The sequence below is a fragment of the Chrysochloris asiatica genome, unplaced genomic scaffold, assembly GCF_000296735.1.
Source record: "Chrysochloris asiatica unplaced genomic scaffold, ChrAsi1.0 scaffold00046, whole genome shotgun sequence".
NCBI lineage: Eukaryota > Metazoa > Chordata > Mammalia > Afrosoricida > Chrysochloridae > Chrysochloris > Chrysochloris asiatica.
In genome coordinates, this window is record NW_006408564.1 from 6,965,861 (window position 1) to 6,975,273 (window position 9,413).

The 9,413-nt window shown below is 38.8% G+C and overlaps 1 protein-coding gene across 1 annotated transcript in view; it reads right to left on the reverse strand.

Moving 5' to 3' along the window:
- DNAH12 (dynein, axonemal, heavy chain 12) overlaps positions 1–9,413 on the reverse strand; it is a 397,890-nt gene that overhangs the window by 258,814 nt on the left and 129,663 nt on the right. The gene's annotated exons all lie outside the window — the stretch shown is intronic.

Genomic DNA, 9,413 nt, shown 5'->3' on the forward strand with positions numbered 1-9,413 from the left:
TCCGTCAGCAAGAACACAGAATACCAGACCAAGCAGGCTCAGGGGATGGTCCCAGAACTCTGAACCACATGTAAAAGAATATTTAGAAGGTTGGAAGGCTTACAGCTAGGGGAATTTGTAGCAGAAGCAAGAAATCCATTGCTTTCTAATTTAAGATGCTCAGCTGCTACCAGAGCCACCATCTTGGGAGAGACCAAGCAGAAGAAGGATCAGAGCAGCCATAGACACCTGACAGAAGCACGGAGATAAAGGTGTAGACACTCTTTTTTTTTTGTATCTGTTCATTGGTATCTCGCTGTCTGCACACCTCCATTCAGGTAACTAGAGGGTGTGCCTGAGCAAGTGGACACCCCACCCCCATCATCGGAGGGTTCTACTATGCATGTGCACATATCTTGAAATTTAAAGTGACAGTTTCCACTTAAACCCAAACAGCAGCACAAAATGGCCACAGCCAACCCCAAACTGTTTATCACTAGGAAAAAGGCCTGAACAGGGATTGTGGAGTGGGACAGGCAGACTAACAAGGAAATAGGCCAAAAATTAAATCCTGAGTTACATCACAACAACCAACAGTGGCATCTTGAAATTTCTCAGGAAGAACAGGGAAGCCCATCTCCTGATCACATCTACCTGGAGGCAATAAGATAGCATAAAAAATACCAAATACACACTCATCTAAGCATTAAGGCCACAGATAACTCCTGAATATGCCCCCCAAAACAGAAGCAGATGACCATATCAGCACATGTCCAGAAACAAGATAAAGTGACTGAGACAAATGAGCTGGAAGTAGACCTACACTCCATACTGGAAGATTGGCAGGTTTTGGAAACGCCTGAGAAGGAATTCAGAAAAATGATTATAAAATGTATCAGAACACTATACAATGGAGTTGAGAAAAATAAGGGAGAAGTCAGGAAAGCACTACAGGAATAATCAAATATGATAGGTGCAGCATTGCAAACCATTCAAAACCTACAGAAAGCAGTCCAAATGATTAATAATAGAATATCAGAAATGGACAATACACTGGAAGGGCAAAGGAGTAGAACTGAAGAGCTAGAAGCCAGAACTAGTGAGCTAGAAGATAAATCTCTCAACACTATTAAGATAGAAGAGCAAGCACAAAAAAGGATAAAAAAAAATCTGAAGAAGGACTAAGTCATGTTGGACAACATGAAGAGGAATAACTTAAGTATTATTGGCATTCCTGAACAGGAAGAATCATATAAGTCCACAAAGGAGATAGTTCAAGAGTTTCTGGAAGAAATATTCCTTAACATCCTGAAAAAATGAAAAGATAAGCATTCAAGAAGCTTAATGAACTCCAGGAAGGATAGACCCTAAAAGACAATCACCAAGACATATCATAATCAAAGGCCCCAAAATCAAGGATAAGGACAGAATCCTAAAATCAACTAGGGAAAAGAGAAGTGTAACATACAAAGGCAAACAAATCAGATTAAGAAGAAGACAATGGGGAGACATACATAATAAAACCCTGAAAGAAAAAAAAAAAATGCCACCCAAGAATCCTCTACCCAGCAAAGCTGTCAATCAAATACCATGGTGTAATGAAAACATTCCAGGATAAACAGAAGCTAAGGGATTTTGCCAAAGCCAATACTACTATGAAAAAAAATCCTAAAGGAAGTTCTGTGGACTGAGAACCAACAAGAACAGACAACAACCAGAGAATGACGTACGTGACAGCATCACCCTGAACTCAATCAACAAATGGAAAAGTCAAGAACAGAATACAATTATAAGAAAAGAGAATCTGGGAGGTTCAGTCTATGATCAAAACAATTACAATGTGAAAGAAGGTAAACACAGTTCCCTCAAGAAATAAGAAAAGAAAGGAGATGGGGCTAGCACTCATGTGGTACAATAGCGAATAATTAATATCAGGATTGACTGTGAGGGTTGGAAATGTAAAGGTAGATGTTTTGTAGCAAAAGGAAGAAAATGGTTGATTTTGCAGGCCAGGAGTGGAGGATCCTGGGATCATCAAGGGAGAAGAGCAGAGTGCAGGACCCTACCCAGAGATACAGTGATGCCAGAGATAGAGGCAGAGAAAATGACGTGGAGAGATGGAGCATCTGGGAACTCTAGACCCAGGGGGCTGGGAACTCTAGACCCAGCAGCTGCAAACTTTAACAACCAGGAGGCAGGCTTGTGGGGTGTACCCTTTGGTTGGTTGATGAAACATGGAGGGGATTGTAACCATCACAATGTAATGATATACAATAGGATGAATGTAAAGCTAATGTTTTCCCATGTAAACTATCACATAATTCATAATAAAACAGCTTAAAAAAATGAAGGAAAAGAAATTCATTTGACTCTGGGATTTGATATCTTGCCTATCTGTTTAGGGGAGAGGAAACCATTTATAAAAATATGATGGCAATGGTGTAATGATGGGATTAACGCAAAAAATGACACAAGGCATTTTGTATTGTTAGAATGTTTTACTTTTTATGAGAATGAGATAAATGTGACTATGGAACAAAAGAATAATGAGAAATAATGTACCCATATAAGTTATCATTGAACTGTTTCTCAAAGATTAGAATAGTCAGAATGCAGTGGAGAATATGCTAAGGTATTAAAAAATGATACAGTAACCATTATTGATTTGGGATCTCATAGAAAATTTTTAACGAATTGTTCACTGGACCTTACAAAATACTCATTGGGAGTTTTTCTGGAATGAGTCATAGTAAGGCCATCTATGAATTCAGAGTAAATAAGACTAAATACTTACAAGCCTGTGTTCAATTGCCATATATCATCGGTATAGGAACAACAGAGATAACTGACAAAAGTCTGACTTGACATTCCTGTAAACTGTATACTTGTTTGAATCATACGCTTTATAACAAAAATATATGTCTATTATCTTGTTAAAGGCTCGATTGGGAGTTTGGCTTCCTGTTAATCTAACTAGGCCCTGGGAACAAAATGCGGAAATACATGCATTAATGAGAATGTTGGGTAAAGTGCTAGGCAGAACAAAAGAGTTTATTGGAGCCCTTGTAGCCATTATCCTTGGCCTTGTAGCTACATTTACAGTTGCTACAGTAGCAGGAGTGGCTTCAAGTCAAAGGATTAAAATGCTGAATTCGTACAAGACTGACAGCAAAGTGCTCATCATTTATGGAGTCAAGAAGATAATAGAGAAATTGTTTCTCAAGTATATGAATTGCAACAATCTGTAAAATGGCTAGGAGAACAAATTGTAGCATAAGAATATAAAAATTCCCTTAAATGTGATTGGCAGTACAATGGTTTCTGTGAGACCCCAGCAGAATATAATTGTAGTGAAATAAGAGTGGCAAAAATATTAATAATCATCTATATGGTTTCAGAGGTAATATGTCTGTAGATATAAAGAAATTAGAAGCTCAGCTGAATCATACCTTTAAACAGTATATACAAATTAATCATGCTTCTGACGTAACTGAAACATTTCTTCAAGCCATTCAGGGATTTAATCCTAAGAATTGGTTTCATAATTGGGAAAGCTCTATTATTGCTGGAAAAATCCTATTTGTTATTGTTCTTCTTTACTGTGCTTAGTCTGGAAATGCATACAACGAGGATTAAGCTTTATGAACAAATCACAAGGAGTGTTTCTATTGCTTGCTTTGTCAAAACAAAAAGCGGGAGATGTAGGAAGAACAGGCATGTGTGAACCCCACTCTAAGGGAGTTCTCAAACCAAGGAATGTCTTGATGAGAACCACAAGGAAAACCTTGTATGCCAAAGATTATAGGAGCAAAACACACTGACTAGGTGGCTGGGGGAGTGATCTAAAATGAGGAGAAAATGTGTGTGCACAGGAGCTCTGGTAGCATAGTTGTTATGAGTCAGGCTGCCAACCTCAAGGTCAGCAGTTCGAAACCACCAGCGGCTCCGCAGGGGAAAGATGAGGCATTCTGCTCCCGCAAAGATTTACAGCCTCAGAAACCCTGTGCAGGGTCATTATGAGTCGGAACCGACTCCACGGTACTTAACAAGAACAAAAACTGGTATCTAGTAATAACAAACCTTAGCTTTGTTGTGGTGCCTGGATATGCCTCCTGACTAAGATTGTACTTAAAGCTGTATTGTATGTAATAAACTCACTCGTGACTGACCATCTCAAGTCCCCTGTCACTTTTATTCCCCGTCTGCCTCCGGAGACTCGCCTCATGCAGGCTGGTCTTACAGAAGACAAGTCGATAAAAAGCATGCAAACTAAGGCACGGAAAGAATGGAAAATAAAACAAAAACAGAGCTTAAAAAAACATGTGAGACAATATCAAATTGTCTAACATGTAATTGGAGCCCCAGAAAGAAAGAGAGAAAATTGGACAGGACAAATATTTTAAACAATAATTACTGAGAATTCTTATAAACCAAAGAAAGATAATCGACTCACAGATTCAAGAAGCATAGCAAATCTTGAACACAATAAATACAAAACAAAACTAGGCACATAGTCACACTGCTCAAAATCAAGGTCAAAGAGAAAATAAAAACAGCTGGTAGTGAGGGATATTCCATGCAAGTAAACATAATTAAGAAAAATGCCTGACTTCTAACCATAATAATGAAAGCCAGGTATCAATGGGATAATTTTTATTTATTTATTTATTTTTTTAATGTTAGGAAGGGAGGGAGACTCTGCCAACCTAGAATTCTATATCCAGTGAAAATATTCTTCTAAGATAAAGGTAAGACCTGGGTTGAGACCTGGTTTGTTGACATATTGCTGAGACCTGGGAATCCTGGTCCCAGGGACAGGGACATGGCCACAGAGGGCTAGAGCGGAGAGTGAAGTATCCAGCTGATACAAAGTGAGGGGAGATGCACCAGAACACCCATACTTGCAGATAGTACCCACTTACCCAGGCTTCAATGGCTAGATGATCTGAACTCAACCAGAGAAAGAAAGAAGAGGAAAAAAAGAGTAATCCGCCACAATTTGATTAATTTGACCTATATTTCTGGATGTAGTAGCTCAAGAGGGAATGAATATTTACAGCGAGGATCATTTCCACCCCATCGGTACACAGGGTTGACAGGGATGGGCAACTTAGACATTGTCTACCCAAAATTGGGGGGGCTACAAAGGCACGAAGTGTCTGGCTTACAAGCTTTCAAGATGGAGCCTAATTTCAGAGGATGTGGGAGAAGGTAGACTCGCCACTGAGTGGTTTCCAACCTGTCTGGCCGGGGCTGGTGAGAGGTGATGGGGATAAGACTCTTGTGATTCAGTAGTGAATAAATGATATCAGGACTGACTGTGAGAGTTACAAATGTAAAGGTAGACATTTTGTAACAAAAGGTGGTGAGTGGTTGATTTTGCAGTCCAGGAGCAGAGGACCCTGGAACCATCATGTGAGAAGAGCGGAGTGCAGCACCCTATGCAGAGAAGCAGTGGCACCAGAGATGGAGGAAGAGATGATGATGTGGAGAGATGGAGTGGCTGGGGACATTGGACTCAGTGAGGGAGAGGGGGTATGTGTTGACAGCCAGAGGGCAGGCTTGCTTTGGTTGTTTGATAACGCATGGAGAGGATTGGAATAATTGCAATGAAATGAAATACAATAAGATGAATGTAAAGCTGATGTTCTTCCATGTAAACTATCACTCAATTCACATTAAAAACTTTAAATAAATAAATGAATGTGAGAGTGTCAGTGGCCAGGCAACTCAGCTTCCAGAAGGTTCTCTGTGCTCCATGCACGCACCTTCCCCACTGCCAAGATGTCCAAGAGGAAGGTCAGCTTGGCCTGAAGAGGCTGGGGGTGAAGGAGTTGCCCAAGAGGAGATTGGCAAGGTTGTCAGCAAACCCTACTCCTGCAAAAGTGGAAAAGGCAGCTGGAAAGGATAAGTCTGCAGACGAAAAAAGTGCAAACAAAAGGGGAGCAAAGGGAAAACAGGCTGAAGTTGCTAACCAAGAATCTAAAAAATATTTACCTACCGAAAATGGAGAAACTAAAAACGAGGCAAGTCCAACCTCTGATGAAGCAGGAGAGAAAGAAGCCAAGTTGGATTAATGTTTGTCTACCATGTTGTATCAGTGGGTCCTGTATCTCTCTCTCTCTCCTTATACAACCCAGAGGAATATTTTTATCAACTATTTTATAAATGCAAGTTTTTTAGAAGCTCTAGAAACATTTTTAAGATGGAGGAAGTCCCACTTCATCCCATTTTTTAAATGTAAATGCTTTTTTTAAGAGGTGAAATCATTTCCTGGTTGTTTATTTTTTGGTACAACCAGAAAATAGTGGGATGTTAACTGGTGTGAGGTTTTGACTATCTTGGGTATCAACTTAACATTCCATTAGGGGGTGGAGGGAGTTTTATATCCCATAGTACAAAAAATACTTAATGGCAAGTGGGAGTCATGGTCATGCATTTGTATGACTTGAACACTGTAAATTGCTTCCATGTTGTTTTTCAGTAGAATTGCTCCACTCCTCTTGACTCTGCCTGTCAGAACTGTGTGCGTTCTGTGACATTTTTGGTCATGGTAGTCCCATTTTCCTCATAACATTGTTATGTGCTATGAATGGTTGAAAATCTGAGTGTGTAGCATGTGTCATGTTAAATTGTGAATTAGTAGAACTTAGGAGAACTGCAAGGTCAGCAGTTCAAGCTCACCAGCTGCTCCTCAGAAACCCTATTCAGGGTTGCTATGGGTTGGAATCGACTTGACGACACTTAACAACAATATGACTATCAAAAATTGAAGATACTGTTACTTAAAAGTTTTAGTACAAAGGAAAATTTGCCTCCAAATTTAAAGCTGGATAGTCACTGGAATTTAGAAAATAATTATAACTACATGGCTCTTAGATTTCTGGTACGTACATTAAGAATTGTGTACAAATTGTTCATAATGTCTCTGTACTGACCCTTAAACAATAAATTACCACTTATGAAAATAATAATAATAAAATAAATAAAAGTGAAAGTAGCACAAAGATGAAAATAACATAAATGTCTATCAACAAATGAATGGATAAACAAAATGCGGTACATGGTACATACATACAGTAGATTGCTACTTAGCCTTAAAGTAAAATAAGTCCTGGTACATGCTACAATCCGGGTGAAATGTGAAAATATTATACTAAGAGAAATAAATTAATCATTAAAGTACAAATATTGTAAGGTCTCATTTATTTTACAGGTGATAGTATAGTTGATAGCAGTTATCAGAGGCAGGGAGAGGAAGTGAATATCACTCATTGGAAAGTAGTAAATTTTTTTCTGTGGTGGTGGGAAAATTGGCATCAGTTTAGAGAAAGGATTACACAACCAGACTAAGGTAGATGCTACCATCAAGATGCATTATTGTTGTTGTTAAGTGGAGGGGTCAGAGAAAAAGAGGAAGATCCCCAGCGAGATGGAGTGGCAAAGTGGCAGCATCAATGGGCTCAAACGTGGCAACGATAGTGAGGTTGGCCCAGGATCAAACAGTGTTTCGTGCTTCTGTGCAGAAAGTTGCTAAGAGTCGGTACCGATTTGATGGCACCTAACAACAACAACAAATCAATTCTGACTCATAATGACCCTGAATAGGATTTCCAAGAAGCACTTGGTGGGTTTGACCCCGTGCTCAACTAGGACTCCAATAACCTATATACCAGGAAAAGAAACACCGGGGAGGGGGAGGGACAAAATGGAAAATAAAGTGTTTTATATAATTTTACAATAGCAACTAAAACAAAAATGAGTAAGGCTGACCCTGTTGATACTACTTAGGTACAATAAACACTTCATGGGATTAATGTTCTTGTTTCAAAAGTTTGGGGCCATGACTTGTGGTTCTATCTACAATCAATATGCTCAACATTGTTTTTAGAGTTTCTGTTCCATCTCCTACTTCAGTGAATAGTACTTGGGTACTTAAAAACTTGTGAACTTCCTTTAAAGATACAACAATTCACTGGAACAGCAAGGGGAGAAGAGGACCCAAAACTCAGAGAAGAAAATGGACTGCTGGTTTAACTGTTTCCATAAACTAAAACTTTCATTACCCTGAGACCAGAGGAAAAGGATGGTGCCCAGTTACAAGTACGGAATGTTTTGGTCAGGGAACTAACAGAAGGCAAAGTGTGGAACAGACTCATAAGGAAACCCGATTAACTGAATTGATTGAGACTGGGAGAATCCCCAGAAATGTTCTTTAAACCTTGAACCAAAACTAGCCCATGAAGCCAATGTTAAACCACGAAGCCAAAGTTTACGCAAATTAATAAAAAAGTTTGACTTCAGCACAGCACTTTCAAAGAGAATTATCTATATGAGCTTAATTTGGTAACAATTAACCTAAAGCAGGAGTGAGAAAGTCAAGGACCAAATTCAAGGTGTTGAAATAATATGGATAGAGACAATGAGAATGATGACATAATGTGATGTAACTAACGCTATTCAACCCGTCAGGTAGAAATTGTAAATGAATGTATGTTTGGTTATATTGTCATCAATTGTTTTTTTAAAATTATTTTTAAAAATAATAAAGTTGAAATAAAGACATTTCAGACAAAAGCTAGAAGACTCTGTTGACAGTAAGTCTTCCTCTACGCAAACACATACACAAGAAATACTAATGGGAGTTCATTATTTTGAAGGGACAAGATTCCAAACGAAAGCATGTATCTACTGAAAGGAATAAAAACCATAAGAAAGGGTGAATATAAAAGACTATTGACTCTACTCATATACAAGTAACTAATGTAAAAATAATAAAAATGTATTATGTCTACATGTTGATGTTGTTGTTAAGTGCCATCGAGTCGGTTCTGACCCACAGCGACCCTATGTAGGGTTTCCAAGGAGCAGCTGGAAATGACCTTGCACTTCAAATGGCTTTGCAGTCTGGTGCATTAACCCACAGCACCACACATACATTACGTGTATTTAACTTCTACACTGTTGTTGTTGAGTGCTGTCGAGTAGGTTACGACTTATAGTGACCATGAGGCTTGTAACTCTTTGCAGGAGCAGAAAGTCTCATGTTTTTCCTGCAGAGTAACTGGCAGGCTCAAATCATGGACCTTCTGGCTCGCAGTCCAGTGCTTATCATATGGAGCCACCATGCTCCCAGTTCTACAACACTTCTACATATAAAATACATGACAATCGAACAATAGGCAGAGGTGTGGATAATTTAAATATACCATTTAAGATTTTTACACTATGAAATGGTATAATACCAATTCAAGGTCAATTGTAATAAATCAAGCATGCATATTGAAATCATTGGAGTGACCCCTAAAAATCCAACAGACAAGATAAAATGGAAAAATTACATTGTGGCTGTTAAGTGCCATTGAGTCAATTCTAACTCACAGCAACCCTGTACGAGGTTTCTAAGACAAGATCAGCAGTTCAAAACTACCAGC